Here is a 20,282-nt window from a genome sequence, read left to right as displayed (position 1 = left end):
ATCCATAACCATTTAAACATACTCACTCCAAAAATTTGCATTCATGTCTACGTCTAGCCCCTGGGTGGTGGAACCAAACAAAGAAATTGTAGACAGAGGAAATAATCTAATAGAAACAATTTATTATAATTATGTAATGCCAAAAAAACCACCTTGAAATAAAATCCTTGAGTCCAGACAGCATTGCACTCATTATGCGCATGCGTGCCCTGTGCCCCTACACGGCCGATCCAACCGGGAACTCCCTCCTGGTGCGGTTGGCCTAGCACTAGCGAGGTGCCATTTAAAAAAAGAAAACTAATGTTACCCCTAACTGGGTGTGGGCACTATTAGCCCGCATCATTGGTTGGGCATAATATTTTTTTGCAGCAGGTGCCCTTTAAACTAATAATGTTAAAATGATTTCCTTCTTCTCTGTAATAATTAAATAGAATATTCTACAGGTATGTGATCTGTTATAAGGAAACCCATTATCCGGAAAGCTTTTTTTCTGGTAGGTCATTTGAGGGCAAGTATGTGTAATATCTAAAGAAGCACTGAACACAATAGACTGGTATGGGAAATTGGTTGCGTCAATGTCCATTTCCATATTTGTAATCTGATCGTTTAACCCTAGGGCCAAACAATCGGATTAGCCTGATATTGTCCTGAATTTGGTGGGCATATCAGTAGAAAGATCCACTCGTTAGGCGACCCTACGAAACAAGCGGATCTTATAGTGTACGGTCACCTTTAAGGTGTGCTGATCTAAATTATGGAAAGATCCCTTATCCAGAAACCCCAGATCTCATGCAATCTGGATAACAGGTCCCATACCTGTACTTTATCCTAAGTCAACTGTAGGAACCGATATTGGTGGCAGACTTAAGGTATAGTAATCCAAAACTGCATAATTGTTTCGGATTTTGCACCGGACAGCTATGTTATATTTCGTAAAACCGCCCGAAAGCTACGGTTTTTTTGTGGAAACCCAGCGCAACTCGGAAAATCTTCCATTGATTTTTACATGTTCTCAGCAGGTCTGAATTGGAGTTCTTTTTTTATCAGACTTTTAACACCAACGGACTTTAATAAAACCCGAAGAAATCAAGTGTTTTTTCTCCCAAAAAATTGTATTTTCACATTTAAAAGTCCAACTAGAAAAATTCAAAGCTTAATAAATAACCCCCTTACTGTACAAGCTCAAGTGCATCCAGAGTGTGTTTAGCAAGTATGCATAATTCAACAATATGCTCCTTTTATGAGTTGAGTTTTCTGCTGAGGTTTAATGCCATCTGGATTTTTATAAACCAGTTGAACTGAAATTCTTTCACTGCTGTTTTTTCCTTATCTTTATCATCTAGACTAAAAATAGATGAATGTGTTTTTTAAACAATTACTAAAACTGTTCCAAACCAGAAAGCTATGACAATGACCTCCATTGAGTGAAATATTCAACAGATGTGTATTCATTGTATTGAGAACTTCTGAGCCAGGCTGATCACAAAAACATTAAGTCAGCTTCATAATAGGAATAGGAATTTTTGTCTGAAATATCCATAAAATTCTGTAGGTGCCGCCTTATTATATGATGTGTGTGGGTTGGTCTAGGAATTGTGCGCATTAAGGCTACTGATTGTTGGTTATATCCTAAAATAAAACTACACTCTAGTAAATGTTGTAAAGCTATGTGACAAATTGCAGTTGAGTTGTAACATCTGCCATATACCTTCTTAAACTGATTCATCTGGTCCCATGGCAGTAAACCTAACAATCTGCCATTGCCTGCTTTGTGAAGAATGCCACCCCTTTGTCAAAATTGCTAAAACAGACCAGAACAAGCTTTAAGCTTTTTATAGTGCACATTTTGCATTCTTATGAAATTGGTATTAGCTTGTAGTGGTTTGTTTAAGTCTAGAACTTCTTATGGTTCAATTTGTTATATTTGTACTACATAATAGTACTTATAGAGTTCACACAACAAATAGTACTGCCACAAGGGTAAACAGAAAAAAATAGCCTGCAATGTAAAAGTAGGGAGGGGTGTATGTATGGCTGCTGGGTTTTCATTTGGAGGGGTTGAACTTGATGGAGTTTGTCTTTTTTCAACCCAATTTAACTAACTATGTAACTATGTACCAAGTTTGATTACAATTTAATATGTTGATGTATGAACCAGCATGTTGGGATTTCCTTGAAAAGGTACTCATACATAACTGCACTATGGTGTTACTAAACAGTTAAGAGCAAAAAAGTTCACTGGCACACAGGTAATGATTCATTACCTGTGTGCCAGTGAACTTTTTTGCTCTGCACTATTGATGGGTTGCCGATACCCAATTTGCTGAGCACCAGGGATTCGTTCTTCAGGAGGGCCAGGGTGTGCGTCTGCATTTGGATATCTTCCACAATGTTAGTAAACAGTTACTAAGCTAGTATATTGCTCAAGTGAGAGGAGACCTGCATATTGTCTCCAAATTTTAGAAGAACCAAATGTGTAGTAAGAACTTTATATGATACTGATAAATATATGCACTCGAAAGATGTGAGGGTTCATTTACTAAAGGAGGACAAAGAGTAAATCTTTTCCCACAATGCAACATTAATTAACAAAACTCGAGCATAAATGCACATGCCACAATCAGGTACTTAATTCTGCTCTAGATACTAGAGGCACAAATAGTAACCCATTAAAATATATTGCATTATAATGGGTCTAAGTTGCTCCTGCAAGGGAAGGAGTGGCACACATGTAGGACATGTCAGATATTTAGATTCAGTTTAGATTCAGTTGGGTGTAACTAAATGAGTTACATGAAAAAACACATCAGCTACAAATCAACAAAGTACTGTGATCATCAGCATCTTGTTTTTTGGAGGTCAAGATAAATAACTTGTCTTGATGTTATAAGACCTCCACGGACCTCACCTTCTGGTCTGGCTCATGCCCCTTACAAGCTCTGCTTCCAGACTGAACTTTGAAGTTACAAATGAACAGGTGCTGAAACAGTAGCACAACTAGCAGTGTCAGACCTGGGTGTGGGATGTTCATCCAGGCCCCAGCCAGACCCCCCTTACTTGCATTCCTCATCCTTCAGGCAGTTACCTATGCTCTTCACATTATGGGTCTATTGTGGCTTCAGCAAGCCCAAATGGGATGCAGGCACCCTTGGTGGTTCCACCACTGTGCTGCAGTTTTTCACCTATTGGTTAAATATATTATGTGAAATACTGCCCAGGGAAGCAGAGGATAGAGCTGGCCATAAACGTAAAGTTCCTGTTTAAATGCCAAACTACAAATGGCCAAACCTTCAATTCACATGGTTTGGACAGAGCATTTCAAGCTTTGAAGATTGGGGGTTATAGGGCAGTAATTAGACAACGTGGAGGGGTCAGCAGGAGCTTTCTTAATTTGCTATCCTTGCATAGGAATGTTAAAATCAAAGTGGAAAGTTTCAGAAGATGGAGAAGAATTCAATATGTGTGTGATATTGTAGGAGTAAGGACAGCAACACAACATTTGAGTGAGTAGGCATGGGGGTCAAAGGAGTAGGCATTGCAAGGGGAGGATACACTGATAGTAAAGCAGAGATGAAAGAATGACATGATGAATACGATTTAGGTGAAAAGAGGCTCAGTCTGACATAAGAGATGGTAATGTGTTTGAAGATGGATTTATTTTGCTGATCAAAATGACAAAAATGTCTGCAAACTATCTTTGTGCACTTTTACAACCACTGAAAGTTGTAGGGTACATACAGTATCCTTGTTTTGAATACAAAATTATATCAGTGTTGCTGTCGGCAGTGATTGTATTCACTTGTTATCACCTGTTTGTAGAAAAATGCACTGGCTCAAGGTACTTCTCAGTGAGCAATCCTTTTTTTCCCCTTCTTCTTTCTTCAATGCCTGGTCAAATGCATGTACAGTACAGTGAAAGAGCCGGCTGTTACGTCAAAGTTTGGCTTTTTGTTCTACTGCGCATGTGTGCCTGTGTGAAGAAGAATGAAGCAGGAAAAATATTGCTGCGTGGTGCTTGCTGAGAAGAACACCAGGCCGACACAGTTTTCTGCTAACAAGATCACTGGCCTGGGGTAACATTTGGCACTCCCCAGTGATTTAGACTTTACTTCTCCTTTAAATAGTGAATAAGAAAATATAAGTAGGAAAATAAACCCTAATCCAATACAACCTCAGTTTCCAAAGCAACACTTACACATCTACAATCACCATCTTCTATTTATAGAGAACTGCATTTTCCACAACTCTGAGTTCAAATGGAATAACAACATTTATACTAGAATGAGCAGATGTGTTTAAAGGGGACTTGTTAATTACAGTATGTTCCCTTGTCCCTAGCCCACTCACTGCCCCACAAAAAAACTCACATCATGTCACATCTCCAGCGAGACTCTGTTAGTGTTTTTGTTCTTTTACCTAAGTAAATGCGTTGGCTTTTGGGAAGTTTGACTTCTATCTATTACTCATTCTAAACAAATCCCATTTCTTTGTGCTGCCCTTTTCACAAATGATGTATTGATCAAATATATTCATGAGAAATCCTATTCCGAGGAAAATAATGGAGGGTGAGCTAATTGTGGCACAAGTACATTGAGTTCTCAAGCCCACAGTAAACAACCCAGAATAGTATGTGGAATTAATCTCTGCATAGCCCCAGGGAGTGGACTGCAATGTATTGCATTTAGACCCTAATTAAAGGTGCAGCTCTCCCAAAGGATTGTTGTAAAGATATCTGCAGATAAAGACTGAAAATGATTTGCTTCCTGGCAGTAAAAGGTTGGCCAGGAGCCACATGTTAATGAACCGTGTAATTATATAAGGGGAGGGTTCACAGACTTGGCATCAGCAATTCCCCTGGATGGCAGCTTCAGATTCTTTAAGCAAAAACGTAGGAAACCTTCATTTTGTGTGTGGACTTACTGATCAAAGACTTAGTGGTATCCCGATCTTAAATTCAATCAATGCTATGCTTCCGGACTCCATGTTCTTTGAATGGCACTAATCATCGTTTATTTATATAGCGCTGTCAACTAATAATTCTCTTCTCATATTGCAGGTACAATATAGGCTGTTAAATTGAATGGCTCTTGCTGTAATGTGGCACTGCTTAGTCGTCAGGCAACTTCCGGCGACTTCGGAAAACAAAGTGCTCCGAGTGCCATCCTGCCAGCGATTTTGATTCTAGCCAGTGGGAAGGCTTTTTGTGGAGATTAGTTGCCCAAAGAATAGGTGTTTAGTTGCCTGGCGACTAAATCTCCCCAAATCTTCCTGTGTGTCTCTGCCCTTAGAGTAGCAAAACAGTGCGATTTATCACATGAAGCCTCAATGGAAGTAGCATTGGACTTGTTTGCATTAGTGCCTCAGAGCACCCTGGGTAAACTCTACAGAGCTGGATTTTGCTGAAGTGTTTAAATAATTTTAACCCTAAGACCTATAACACACGCAGTGGATCTCATTCACTCCTATCACTTTGCATAAGTAGCTGAATTTAGTCTAGTAGCTCACATACCTTAGCACCGCAAGTCCCATGGATGACCTATCCTTTCGAAACCCCTTGATGATGTGACAGGTTAGCCTCTCCCTTTAATGGCAATATCAGATGGGATTTGGCAGAAACAGTTTTGAAAATGTTGGATCAGGTTGCAGACAGGTTAATGCTGAGTGGGTTAGAGACAGTTAAGGTTGCCACTAGGTATTTCACCGGCCTAGGTGATAAAATAGTGGCCAAGGCCGGGCCAGTATTACATATTTACCGACCGACCGTACTTCCTGGTAAATTTGTTATACCCTCTTGTGCACATCTGTTTGCAGCAATTTTGGCCAATACCTCTTTATTTAGAAATACCAATTATACTTTAAGAATACTTTAATTAACCTGACAGTGAAAATTCCCTTTTAGGCCTATGTCACAGCATGATCCTGCTCAAATAAAAACAGCAATCTGGCTAGCTTTTAGCAAAGGAACATTTTCCATCAGTTAGCAACAGCACACGGCATAAGGTTCTTTGGATGCTAAAATCATTGATTCAGCTTCAATGGCCAGAAAGACAACAGGCTGCATGTCAAAGGTTAGCAAGAGAAAAGTCACTTTCCAGGCTATTTATGCTGGTTTAAGTTGTTTTTTTAATCATTTGACTTTCAAGCAAACATTATTGCTCATTTTCTTTAAAGTGTTCAATTGAGAGAAACATACAAACATAAAACAGTTTCTCTTTGGAAGGTCTGTGTGCTTTGCTTCAGCACGTACCTTTTGCGTGAATATCCTTAAACCCGCATTAATTGACCTTAAAATGAAAACATAAAAAAAACATAAACCATAAAAATTAAAACATAAAACATTAAAGTTTACAGTAGATGTTAAAAATATTTAAATAAATAGTTTTTAATGAAGGCAGAACTTTGATCACTTTTTGGCATCCCTGTAGGGAGTGTGAATCCTCAAAAAGCTGGTTATGTTTTACAAATGTATTTGTGCCAATGATGTTCTTAATTAAGCAGACTGTGATAGCGTCATTACTGTCAGCTAGTAGGCTACTTATGGCCACTTGCTCAGACAATGTTATTTCAAAGTCTTGTACTGAATAGCTACACTCTTGTTCTGTTGGCCATCTCATGCTTATTGTGACAATAGTGTTTATAGTGTACTAAACACCATTTACTGGAGTTGGGAGGGCCATGTTTTGTTCTATTTTAAAGTTTACTACACTTTGCCTACCAATGGGATACTTGAGAAATAGATCAAAACTCCAGAAATAAACTAGAACTAGAAAAAATAAACAACATACTGACCCAGCCCACAAGATTAAACTTATTGGGGAGTGCCTAAACAACTGAAAACCAACAGTGTTTTAACCTTTAGCTCTCCTTTAAAGGAGCACAACTCTAAAAACAAGCTGATCATATGGAAATAAGTACTTTAACAATTCTAGGTTTCGCATTTAGTAAAAACACCGGGAACAATTCATATATTCAGTTACTGGAAACCATTATGTTTGTTGTTCTATTGAATAACTAAGATTTTCAGATATGGTACCATCCATTATATGTGTCAAATTAAATATGAACAACATTGTTGTACTAAGAAAATGAAAGAATTAGGAATTAGTAATAAAAATAGCCTTAGACTGTACAGAACTAACAACAGACAAATGATTGCCACGGGGCTGGGCTAGGCCGGCTAGTTGTCCCAGGCAAATGTGTCGCCCCCACCCTCTTGCGCATGTACACGCACAATCAATTGTATGCACACAATCTTCTGTCTACCCCTAGTTCTGGTCCTGGATTGCTGCATTAGGTGACTAAATTATCAGCCTTCATATTCTACTGTCACAGCCAGGGCCCAGTGAGTAATGTCAGGGGCCACTGGTCATAGTCAGCCACCTCCTGTGCCCCCTACACATGCATAAGCACGTCATTATTTTACCATAGTTACATAGTTAGATTGGGTTGAAAAAAGACAAAGTCCATCAAGTTCAACCCCTCCAAATGAAAACCCAGCATCCATACACACACCCCTCCCTACTTTTAATTAAATTCTATATACCCACATCTATACTAACTATAGAGTTTATTATCAAAGTAGCCTTTGATATTATGTCTGTCCAAAAAATCATCCAAGCCATTCTTAAAGGCATTGCACACTCAGTCTTAAAGATACAAAAATAATTTTATTAGACACTTACATAATAGCAGGTAGCCCTTCTATTATGTAAGTGTCTAATAAAATTGTTTTTGTATCTTTAAGACTGAGTGTGCATTCCTTAATTTTTTGAGCTGATATATGTTAGGAGGCTTCTTTGGGCTTACCCCCCTAGGTATTAGCACCTCAGCATTTGTTTTTGGGTGTGCGCCTTCTGAACTGCAATTTATTTTTGAAGGCATTAACTGAATCAGCCATCACAACATCACCCGGCAGTGCATTCCACAACCTCACTGTCCTGACTGTGAAGAACCCCCTACGTTGCTTCAAATGAAAGTTCTTTTCTTCTAGTCTAAAGGGGTGGCCTCTGGTATGGTGATCCACTTTATGGGTAAAAAGGTCCCCTGCTATTTGTCTATAATGTCCAGTAAAGTACTTGTAAAGTGTAATCATGTCCCCTCGCAAGCGCCTTTTTTCCAGAGAAAACAACCCCAACCTTGACAGTCTCCCCTCATAATTTAAGTCTTCCATCCCTCTAACCAATTTAGTTTCACACCTCTGCACTCTCTCCAGCTCATTTATATGTCTTATAAGGACTGGAGTCCAAAACTGCACTGCATACTCAAGATGAGGCCTTACCAGGGACCTATAAAGAGGCATAATTATGTTTTCATCCCACTAATTGGCTCCGCTTCTCCCACTGGAACTGTTGAGCGAAAGCCAGTGCAGAGCGGGAGCTAAAGCAGAGAGGGAGCTTGCTATGCAATAAACCTTTAATATTTATGTGTTTATATGTGTTTATATGTTATTCTATGTAACAGACGTAACAGAAAATTATTGAGCATTTTCATAGGTGGATTTTTTATTAAGGCCTGCCAAAACCTAGCTGACAGTAATAAAAATTAAAAAAATAATTTAAAAACAAGAGAAAAAAGATGCTCTGACAAGCAAAGTAAATGGAAAATAGGTGTTTATCTTACTATAAAAAGTATATATTTTGTATTATAGCTACCTTTAAGCATAGCTAGATTTGCATTCAACTCTGCATATAACATCTTTAGCCTCCCCACACAAAAATATCACCTTGCGCCTATTTACTTACATCTTTGCCATATAGCACCAGTGCAATTTCATAAAGCTAAACTGTGAGCGTTTAATGTTGTTTGGATTTCCCTCAAGGCTGTTCCTAGGTTCCTAGGTTTTAAACTTGCCTGACCGTCTTCCCATCACCAACTGGTAAATGTGCAAGGCAGTTTGTGCATTGCAAATAGTGGGGTGCCCCTATCCACATTAGCTCTGTTGCCGGATTAAGACAAAATTGTCCAGATCGTTTTTTTTCTATAAATGCACTTCAATGCTGCCTCCCTAGACATGGGCTACATGTTACAATATGGCCCTGCTGTTTAAGTTTGTCTCTTAGATGTTAGGAAATGTAAAGTAATGATATTAAAAATGATATTAATCATTAACAGTTCTTATTGTCATTTTAATTTTTACTTACAATATTCCTAAATTTACAAATGCCAACCAGTTCTGTAGCAGCAACCAGGTAATAGAAGAAGGTTGCTATGAATGTCAAACAGACAGTGAAATAGAAAAGCATTGCATAGAATACGTATATATAAATAATGTCTAATGCACAGGGTACAAAAGCTATGTCCAGCCTTCTGTTTTTGATCTAACACACGACCAAGCACTGGGCTCACTTAGTTTGGTTATTACATTCCATTTGACGTGTAACTAATTGACACCCTATTGTGAAGACTTGCATTTCTGTTTTCAGCCACATCCTTCTCTTCTATCTGACAAGGTATTATGGGGTCCTCATTAGACAAACAGTCACAATGCAAAGACAATAACGGACACATCTGAAAGAATCTGTGTTTATCTTGAATAAAATAGCTTTCCTTGTTATTTACATGACATGCCAGAGTTGCTTTCACTTTATGGTTAATTAAATCTTCTTAATGGACTTAATTGACTCAGTTTCATGCCAGTGTGTGCAGGTGCTGTTGATTTTGGGTGGTCACACAGTTAAAGGGAAAGCAGGAAGAAACCAAACATTAGTGCTGGTAAGACACTGACTGAGGAAGTCATTAACTGGTGGGAAACTGCAATCAGCATTAGGAGGCATGCAGCACTGGAAGACAATTATCTAAATCCCCTGGTGGGGAAGCGATTGTTACAAGCCATTTTGAGATATTTCTGGTCTAAGTGATTAGCAGTGCAGTTAAAATTCTTTAATAAGTGTTCTAACATATGATACAAGTGTACTGGACAGCAGAGTATGGCTGATTTTCTCATAAGCACATACACATACTGTATGTATAAGTGCACCAACAAGGTCTACAAGCCAATATAGTGATATTTTTGGCCTTTATGTTCGTTTCAGCCTGGATTGACATATCAGTGAATGTTTGCTGCTGCAATTCAAAGAAGGAAATTTAAAAAACTGCAAAGGAGAATTGATGTGTGTAAGGCTGGAACTACACGATACGTCTTCATCAGATCCGACACGACGAGAGGAAACAAATGCAACGAAAATAAGGTAAGTGATAGAAATGTTGGATCTTTTCGCTGTGTGCATCCAACACAACACAACACAGTCGTGTCGGATGCACGCAGCGGCAAGGTCCAACATTTCTATCACTTATCTTATTTTCGTCGCAACCGTCTCGTCGCATCGGTTTCCTCTCATTGCTTCGGATCTGATAAAGACGCATCGTGTAGTTCCAGCCTTATAGTTAATCAACAGCCTGAGGACTAGTTTTACTATGGGGGCCATTTTGTTTTTATCTTTATTTTTATTTATTTGTAGTGCAACACACCTCCTCATGATTTATACCTTCTGCTTTTTTAGTATACAGAGAGAAGCCTAGAGCAATTCATTAGCATATATTAAGTATTTACAGGGTCGGACTGGGCCCAGCCGGCCCAGATCAGCCACCTGGATTTCTTCCCGGGGCTTCTGCCTCAGGGCCCCCTCCAGACCCTGAGGGCTACTGCATCAGGGCCTCCCATCTGGCAACTGTGCATGCACGTCAGCACAGCTTTTTGCCGCGTTCAAATAGTGTGCGCTGCCACGCATGCGCGAGTGTGCACACTCGTGGGGGGGGTGGAGTTTGCAGGACGGGAGGCAGTGAGGCAGAAGTCCTGGTGGGCCCGGGCCCCCCAGTCTGACCCTAAGTATTTACTAATGACTTAGGGCTAATACACACAGACATTTTTTTCTGCAGTTTATTTAAGCTTAATGAATGTTTAAACACAGGTTAGAGTGCAAAGAAAGGTGATTTGTTGCTTTAAAAAATATGTGCTTTTAAAGCTTAGAATACCTTAAAATGCATTTTAAGAAGTCTGTCCATATATATATATCTATATATATATATCTATATATATATATATATATATATATATATATATATATATATATATATATATATATATATATTAGGGATTCACCGAATCCAGGATTCGGTTCGGGATTCGGCCAGGATTCTGCCTTTTTCAGCAGGATTCGGATTCGGCCGAATCCTTCTACCCTGCCAATCCGAATCCTAATTTGCATATGCAAATTAGGGGCGGGAGGGAAATTGCGTGACTTTTTGTTAGAAAACAAGGAAGTAACAAATGTTTTCCTCTTCCGTCCCTAATTTGCGTATGCAAATTAGGGTTCGGATTCGGTTCGGTATTCGGCCGAATCTTTCACCAAGGATTCGGGGGTTCGGCCGAATCCAAAAAAGTGGAATCCTACTATATATATATAGTCAATTTGTAAAACCGGTACTCACCATCAATCAATCAAATCCCGGGTGCTTCTTCAGGAGAGAGCATAGAGGTATAGTTAAGAGCACTCACGGGTATTGTGAAAAAAGGCTTTTATTGGAGTATTACAATCTACCCCACATCAACGCGTTTCGGTTCTCTCTGAACCATCGTCAGAAGAGAACCGAAGAGAACCGAAACGCGTTGATGTGGGGTAGATTGTAATACTCCAATAAAAGCCTTTTTTCACAATACCCGTGAGTGCTCTTAACTATACCTCTATATATATATATATATATATATATATATATATATATATATATATATATATATATATATATATATAAATATATATATATATATATATATATATATATATATATATATATATATATGGAACATACTGCAAACATTTTATCCTTAAAAATTATTTTTAGCATCATTGAGACAGTAACAAGTGTAGCAAATTCAATGATGTTGGTTTGGATGTGCGTAGCCTCCCCAAGCCATACTTGGCTGCTTAGTTGGTATGCTAAGTGGGACCATAGTAACCAGATAGCAGTTCGATAGATAAATGAAGCCACAAAGAATAAAAGTTATAGACCATTTATCCTGCCATGTGTTCTGGTGTATTATACATGGAACTGGACCTATACCATATGGAAACATAGCCTTCCCAAACACAAAAATAACTCTCAGCCTATTCAGGCATTAATGTCAATCAAACACTGAATAGAAGAGGGTGTTCAGATATGTACAGGGGCGGGATCCCTTAACCAGAAACCTGTTATTTAGAAAGCTCAGAATTACAGGAAGGCCATCTCCCACAGAGTCCATTTTAAGCAAATTATTCTAATTTTTAACAATTTTCTGTAATAATAAAACAGTACCTTATACTTGATGGTAACTAAGCTGCTTGAATCCATATTGGTGGCAAAACAATACAATAAAACTTTAGCTTCAAAATATATCTGCGGTGTGGTTGCTGAGAGCCTATAATATCTCAGATTTCATGTAATAGACAGTTTGAACAAAAAGGAAAATTAGCAAAATAAACAAAAAGGGCCAACTGTAAACTGTGTCAGAACAACAATGTATGCAACATACTATTTTTAATTTAATTTTAATTTTCCTTTTAAAAAATGACAATTGCCATAATAACTTCAAGTGGTTTTTCATTATTATATTGCAAGTATTTGCAGCGTATTAGCATAGTAGTTCATTCTTTGTCACAGTCTGGGTTAGTCTCACACCAGAAGACACTACGTGCTATAATAGTTGGGAAGCAGTTTAATGATTGGTAAGATTGATTATTTTGAAATAAAATGTGCAGAACAATAGTGAACAAGTTGCACTTCTGTCTCCAGAGAAATACTCCACTTCCTTTTTCCAAAATTCTATGGACTCTCAAGGGAGAAGCTGTGAATGCTTCATTTCCCATGCGCTGAATATAAACTACTTCATAATTCCTAGAGAGGAAAAGAGCCTTTTGTAGTTTTATACAGGAAAAGTAGGCCAGCAGAGTGTTTATAGGGGAAGCCTTAGAAGCATGTCTTGTACACCAACATCCAGTCTGTACTGTACCCTGTAACTCAGTGTATTTCCTATGGCATTATTGTTTATTATGCGTAGTATTACAAGTGTGTCTTAACCTGCTCTTTGCATGCGCATTAGACAGCCACTTTAGATACAATGCATCATCTGTCTATCCTGCAGCTTCTCTCTGTCCTGTTCCAATAACAATCCTGTTTGGCCATACTATCTTGATGGCCATTAGCCCTGAGAAAATGTAAGTTAAAACACTAGGGATTATTTATGAATGCATCCCCAATTAAGCTTGCTCTAAAATGGATGCAATAAAGAGTGCATATTGATGCAATCAATTAAGGTACGTGTGTCCAAAAACACTCCTGTGTTTCCACAAGGTTGACAATGTATCCTTCCTGATTCTTCCGATGAATGGTTTGCAACTTCACCTATTGATGCTGGGGAACCCTGCAATTGATGGCTGAATCAGAAGGTGCACCAAACTTGCAAAGATGTAAACTTTTTAAAGTCACTTACTGGGTGAGTTGCAACCGCAATTGTGTCTGTTTTCTGTTCATCCGGCACAATTGTGGCATATGCAACTCAGACTGCAGAAGAAACACTGCATTATGGGGAAAATGAGTTGCATCTGAAGGTGTACACTGCATTAATTGACAGCATAGCTCGCAACACATCAAGAGAAGTTTGTTTCACAGCCTGATGCAGTCCTTTTCTGACAAAAATTTCCAACCTTCCCAATCAATATCTTGTAAAGCCCTGGGTCAATCAGATATTGCTCATGGAGGTCACTGTTTTGGCCCTACACATAATCCAGTACATGGCTGTCAGTGGCCACTCAGCAGATACTGGTGGCCAATAATTAATGGTAACAAGCCTGAAAGGTGTTAGGTGATGTGTGTATCAGCCTGCTGAATAAAACCACCATCTCTTATCCACCTGGAGTGTCATTTCTCAGTTGCTTGAATATTGGGTACAGCTGGTGTCAGAGCACTCAGGAGGACAGCGGCAACCTAGAGCATCTGGGGACAAACGGCAGGACACAGAGTATGAGTCTTGAGAAACTTTTTTTCCTATGGAGAGCCAGCTTAAGCCTGACAAAACAGAAATATCGTTCCAAAGGAACCTCTCTGACCTGCCCTATTAACAGCCAATTTTGAGTGTGTTCTCCTAAATGTTTGCCAACTACCTGTGCACACCTCACTTCCATGATAAAATACTAGCACTCCTTGGGGTACCAGTGTCGTTATTTAAATCTTCATAGAAAAAAATACTTAATTAAATCCTTACTGGTTACTTTTTGATGATTTTTCCTTTAATTCTTATTTTTTTATATATTGTATTGTACAGTGGAGCATCATTTTTGTCTGATATTAACAAAACAATCTACATTTGAAATAATAACAAAGGAAATGGCTGAAAGACAGGAAAGGCTTACTGATGAGCACTTTGTGATGCCTGTCACTTTCCTCTGAACCACTACAAAGCTTGCACTCCCTGTCTGTCAACGGCCAGATCCTTGTTTTCTCTATTTTGTTATTGTACTGAGATGTTATCTCTAGGGACACAAGTGTCCTCCATAGGAATGGGTGTAACTAATTAGAACCCATCTGATCATCCTTATTTAATTTAATGTGGCTTTTCCTTTCACACTCATGCAAACATATCTTCTCCAGATTTCCTTTTTAATGCCTCTATGTTTTTGTCTGCTGATGTTTTTCATTTGCCCTGTCGTAACCCAGCCCACGCCCTCACTGAGGGTATCGATATAAACAGCAATGACATATTAGTGACATAATGTGTTCCCGCTGGGCAGGCTGTTGAGAAACACCAGAGAGATTAGCCAATATTATTTGGCTGCAGAACTGGTCATTTTGCAATACTTCCTAACTGTCAGGGTGTAACCCTCATTCATGTTCTTACCAGTGGTCTGAGACAATAAACTCAGTGGAATAATCCTTCTAATCTTGCAAATCCATCAGTAATTTATAGATGGATTCTTCACACATATAACTTTTTTTAATGCATTATGGTTATTTACTTGTGTTTTTAATGCTATGCATGTTGGTTCAATGTAATGGAGATGATGCTATTTCAACTGTGGAAATGTTAGCCCCACTTGTGCATGATTCATGAAAACCAGTGTGTGTATGGAACATCAAGTGACACCCCGTTTACTACCAAGTGAGAAATGGAATGAATGATTCATGCTTTTGGCAATGCAACCTAAACATTACTAGTGTTACACTCCAATACCGAGGAGGGTATTGTGCCACTTGATATGAGTTAAACTTTTGATTATTATATAGTTTTAGGGTTCATCAGTCCAGGCTTTCTGGTCTATAAACCACATGTAGATCTCATAGGAGAATTTTTAAGCTGCTCTGTTCATGAATCACATAGCTCCAGGCCCGAATTTGTGGCGAGGCCTAGGGCGGCAAAGCATTAGTTAGGGGCGGCATGCCACTCCAGGCAGCTTTCTAGAGAGCACTGGGGACGCACAGCTCCCCAGTGCTCCGTCTCCTCCTCCGTACTCCTCGAACGGCGCAAGGTAGTGTGGGCACATGCTAGGAACGCGTGGCCGTCTCTAGGACCGAGCCGCTTAGGGGCGCCCGCCCGTCAAATCCGGCCCTGCATAGCTCGTCCCTCTGACAACTGCTTGGATACATTCTTCATAGATTTTTTTTAACTATACTGACCAGGGAACAGTATAAATATAATACAGGAATGGGATCCATTGTGTGGAAACCCATTATACACAAAGCTCCAAATTATGGAAAGGCTGTCTCCCATTGACTTCATTTTATTCAAATAATTCACATTTTTAAAAATTATCTAATTCTCTGTAATAATAAAACTGTACCTTGTACTTGATCCAAACTAAGATACAATTAATCATTATTGGAAGCAAAACCAGTATTTAATACATGATTTTCTAGTAGACTTAAATGTATAATGAATAAAGGAGCATTTACGAAAAGGGAAACTAGAAAGGGAAATGTGTTTTGTATTTTAGGGAGAATATGGAAAAAAAACACCTTTTTAGCATTAGACGATAATAGAGGTCTCTGTGGAGATCATTGCTTAATGTGTTCTGGAGGAGTGCACATGTTTTCTTAGGTAATGAAATAGCAGTTTACACCTTGGCAGTTGGTCTTGTCGGTTCTCAAGTGAATAGAAAGTCTTACATAAATGAATAAAAAGCCATAATGTTACATAGTATAGCAATACAGTTTTTTGTGTTGTTGATGAGGCGAGACTATAAAGGAAGCAGACCTTTGAGGGGCCCTGTGGGGTATTGACTGAAAACATTTCGTATTCCCAAAATGTAGGGGTTCCCTGAAATGATTTTGCTATCGGGTCCAGTATCTTTTAATTCTGGCAGGGGTTCAGCTACAGCTGGATTTAGATGCAAAGCAAGTGCACAGGTCTATCTATCTGGGAACAGAAATTCTCAAACAATTATAGGGAGACCTGAGTTAGGGAAAGATTGAGCTACAGAATAGTATGCAGGTAGCAAGAAGCATTTATTAGGACTACTAATAGTAAATAAAGAAGAACAGGAAGGAAGTCCCAAAGCAAAGAGTCGTGAAATTGCCTACCCGTGCCACATAATATCAATGCAGGGCCTGGTACAGGATAGAGGGCTATTCAGGAGACAGTAAGGTAACTAAGCAGCGGTGGGCCTGGGTGCAGGCCGTGCCCTCCACCCCAAAGGGGCGAGGTCCCGGTTGTGATAGCTCCCCTGCACCCTTGGTAGTTACGCTCCTATCAGGAGGGCAAAATATATATGCTTTCACTCTATATACCAATAAACCTTCACCATTGTATACACAACCCTAGAAGCTTCAAACATTATATTATCCTGCAATCTTGGCAAAAAAAAAGTCTAACCCAACTTTTCCATTGATTTTTTTTTGCCATGATTTATTTAAAAACCTTAAAAATATACAATCACGCCATCTATAACCAAAATCGACTGTTTTGCTCAGGACTGCAGTCTGGGGACATATGGTTTATGCACTGTTGTTGTACCCATTTACTGGCCTGAACTTTCTGAAGACAGAGCTTGTAAATACACTGGATTAAAAACTTTTTACAGCTCCTTCTTTAACACAAAAAATGATCATCAGTAATTTGAAATGATATTAGTATTCAAAATATATGATAACATCGCCCTCTACTGTCCAGTGTCCAGTATAATCTTCTACAAAACTAACCCTTAAAGTGATACTGACACTAAAAGACTACTTTTTAAAATATGAATGTACATAAAAAGTTACCTATGGGTCATGTTGATGAGAGGTTTATTTTTGTAAGTAATTGTTAGTTGAAGTTTCTAAACCTGACTGTTTTCCCATCTCAGCCTGTCAGTTAAAGTTTCTAATGCTAACGGACTCCTGCTGCACAATATATGGCAGCCCCTTCATACAGGAACATAGGACATCAGAAAGGTAATGTAAAAGCATCCTGCAAATACTTTATGGCAAAGTAGCTTTCAAAGAAAATATTATGATATATGTAAAAAAGAGTTGAATTTCTGGTGTCAGTATCTCTTTAAGGAGGGATTTACTAACAGTTAATTTTAGCCTCGGAAGGCTCCGCCACACTTTGCAGTGCATACACTTATTCATGAGAATGCAAAGTTACGTCTCAGCAGACAAACGGAAATTTGTGAGCACGAACTTTCGCTAGCGTTATTTTCTTCCTAGCAAAACTTTGTTAACTCACTTATATTTACTTAAATATATATTTTGTATAGACTCTTTATTAGAGATGTTGGTAAAATCACTTGAAGTGGCCACTTATTATTAAAAATGTCCAAGGAAGCAAAATAAAGACAAAAGAGATCCTCTATTGTTCTAGACACGAGCCCACCTAAAACAAATGTGGCATGACCTTCAAACGGTTAAAAAAACAGTTACAGCTTTTAAACACAATCCCAATTTAAAATATGGAAAAACGCCAGCGTTTTGACTTTTTTTATGACTTTTCGGCATACAGGATATGATGTCACTCTGAAGAATTTGCTATCATTCGCCTAAGTGAAAATTCGTCTGGCGAAAGGGCACAAAACTTCATTAGCACTGAGCTCATTTGCTAGCGAATTGTCCTTTGCGCCTTTTAGTAAATTGGCAATGTCCCTGTGGATATTCTTTTTGGCGAATTTTTGCTAGTGAAGCCCACTTCACCCTTTAGTAAATCTGCCCCTTGGAGTCAGGAAGGATTTTTTTCCCAATCTTCAGCAGATTAGAGAGGTTTCAGAAGGGCTTTTTTTGCCTTCCTCTGGATCACCTAGCAGTAAGGCAGGTTTTACTGTATATAGATAGAAAAGTTGAACAGGATGGACGTGTCTTTTTTTAAACCTAACTTTCTATGCTTCTGTGTAAGGGTTTATTAATGAATAAGGTGTTAAATTGCCAAAGTGCGGATGTCATTATTGACCAATCAGCAATATAAATAGCAATATATATAAAAAAAAAAGCAAAAACAAGACATTGAAACATTTCATCATTTATTGTCTGAAAAAAAGGATTTTGTACAAAATCATCAAAGTGGTTTGTTTGATAAGTCTCCATTGTAGTTCATTCCCTGAAGCCAGTTATCCAGCTGCTTTTTCCAGTTTGAGGCAGAAGTCAATGTTTATTGGTAGTATTCCTCATGCTGGCTGGCCATGAGATCTGTAAAAAAAAAAGAGATTTGTTAGCCATGCAGAAATAGCTACCCCTAGTCTACTAAGACAAATCATTGAAACATTAATTTAACCCAATAGGATTGCTTTGCCTCCAATAAGGATTAATTATATCTTGGTTGGGATCAAGTACAAGGTACTGTTTTATTATAACAGAGGAAAAGGCAATAATATATATATATATATATATATATAATTTATGTTATAGACATTCCATTGCCAATTTCTCCCATGCAGAATTCGGGACACACAGCTATGGAGGTAGACATATCAGTCCATTCAAGATCATACAACCCAGCAATCATCCACTGTGCTGTCTAATACGACCTTCACCATTTATGTAAGTGGTTAACCCTCCACAGATTAATGAAACCATTTTAGTACCCTAAGTAAGCTACTCTACTAGCACCCTTTTAACTAGCCATGCCATTTTTCTCTCTCCATGAAGAGAGTGTAACAGGAGGGGCACCCTGATTGGTAGAGCTTGACTTTACCCTCAATAGAGCAGTGATATTCCTCAGCCATCGTACTCTGAGTGAACAGGCACTACTATATGCCTTTCGCAAAGGGGTATGCCTTCTTCCCCACATTCCCCACAGTTGAGCTGGCACTATCGGATGGGACAGCAAAGATCATCTTCACTTTAGGCTTGCTTTTGGTGTTGCATAGGAATGGAAGGAATAAGTGTGCATGATGTGTAGCATGGTGTGTATGTATTAGTGAAATACACACTGGGAAAAGAGTATTTACTCTACAAAGCATGATAGAAAAAAGCCTACCTTCAGTTATGTAGACGTGCCATCATCATTTTGTTCCATGCTTTCTTTCCCAGGCTATTCCAATAAACACTATTCAGAGCTGATTTAGTAGAACTACAATGTTATTTTCCTAAATTATGTCCCAAGTGCATCTATGCTGCACTGACAAAACTGATAAAATCCAGCACTGCAACTGATGATCCTGAAACTGCCTGCCAGTGGTTATCTTTCAACTATCACTTTTGTTTACTTATTCTCTTTTCATACAAACAACAGTGACCTCAGCCCAATTTAAAGCTGTTGAGATCTAAGGACCAGTAACACCATTTATTGAAGTCAACCTCAATTAGTTAACTTACTTTAGTAAATTTAATAGTGGTGCTGGCTCATGGTTATCCCGAGGATAAAGAAGATGCACAAAACCGCTGCTTTTCTGTGCACTCCAAAGGGTCCCTTGCCATCTTGCAGCACCAGATATCTTCTTCCTCCATACGTGTGTGCAGCAGACAACCACTTCCAGCTTCGCACACCAGAATGTCCAGTTTTCGTGATGTCACTTCCAGAAGTGAAGACATTACCCTGCCATGACCGGTGTATTCATTTCCCTACCGGCTTTTGAAGTAAACCTAAGTAAAGCCTTCCCCTCTGTGTTCTTACACAGACTTTCCCCACAGCGTTCCTGTCCCCCAGCCTTCCCTCAGTGTTTCTGTCACATAACTTTTTCCATGCCCCAGCCAACTGTAACCCGGAAGTCCTGTGAGGAGGAGAGCCATTGGGAGCGCGCATGTACTTTCATAGCAGCAGGGTTTGTTGCCCTATCGCTTTTTTTCAAAATGCATTAGATAGTATGGAGAGGAGTTTTATTGTTTTTTGCTTAACACCAGGT

The sequence above is a fragment of the Xenopus laevis genome, chromosome 9_10S (genome assembly GCF_017654675.1).
Source record: "Xenopus laevis strain J_2021 chromosome 9_10S, Xenopus_laevis_v10.1, whole genome shotgun sequence".
Lineage (NCBI taxonomy): Eukaryota > Metazoa > Chordata > Amphibia > Anura > Pipidae > Xenopus > Xenopus laevis.
Note: the sequence above shows the minus strand (reverse complement) of the source record.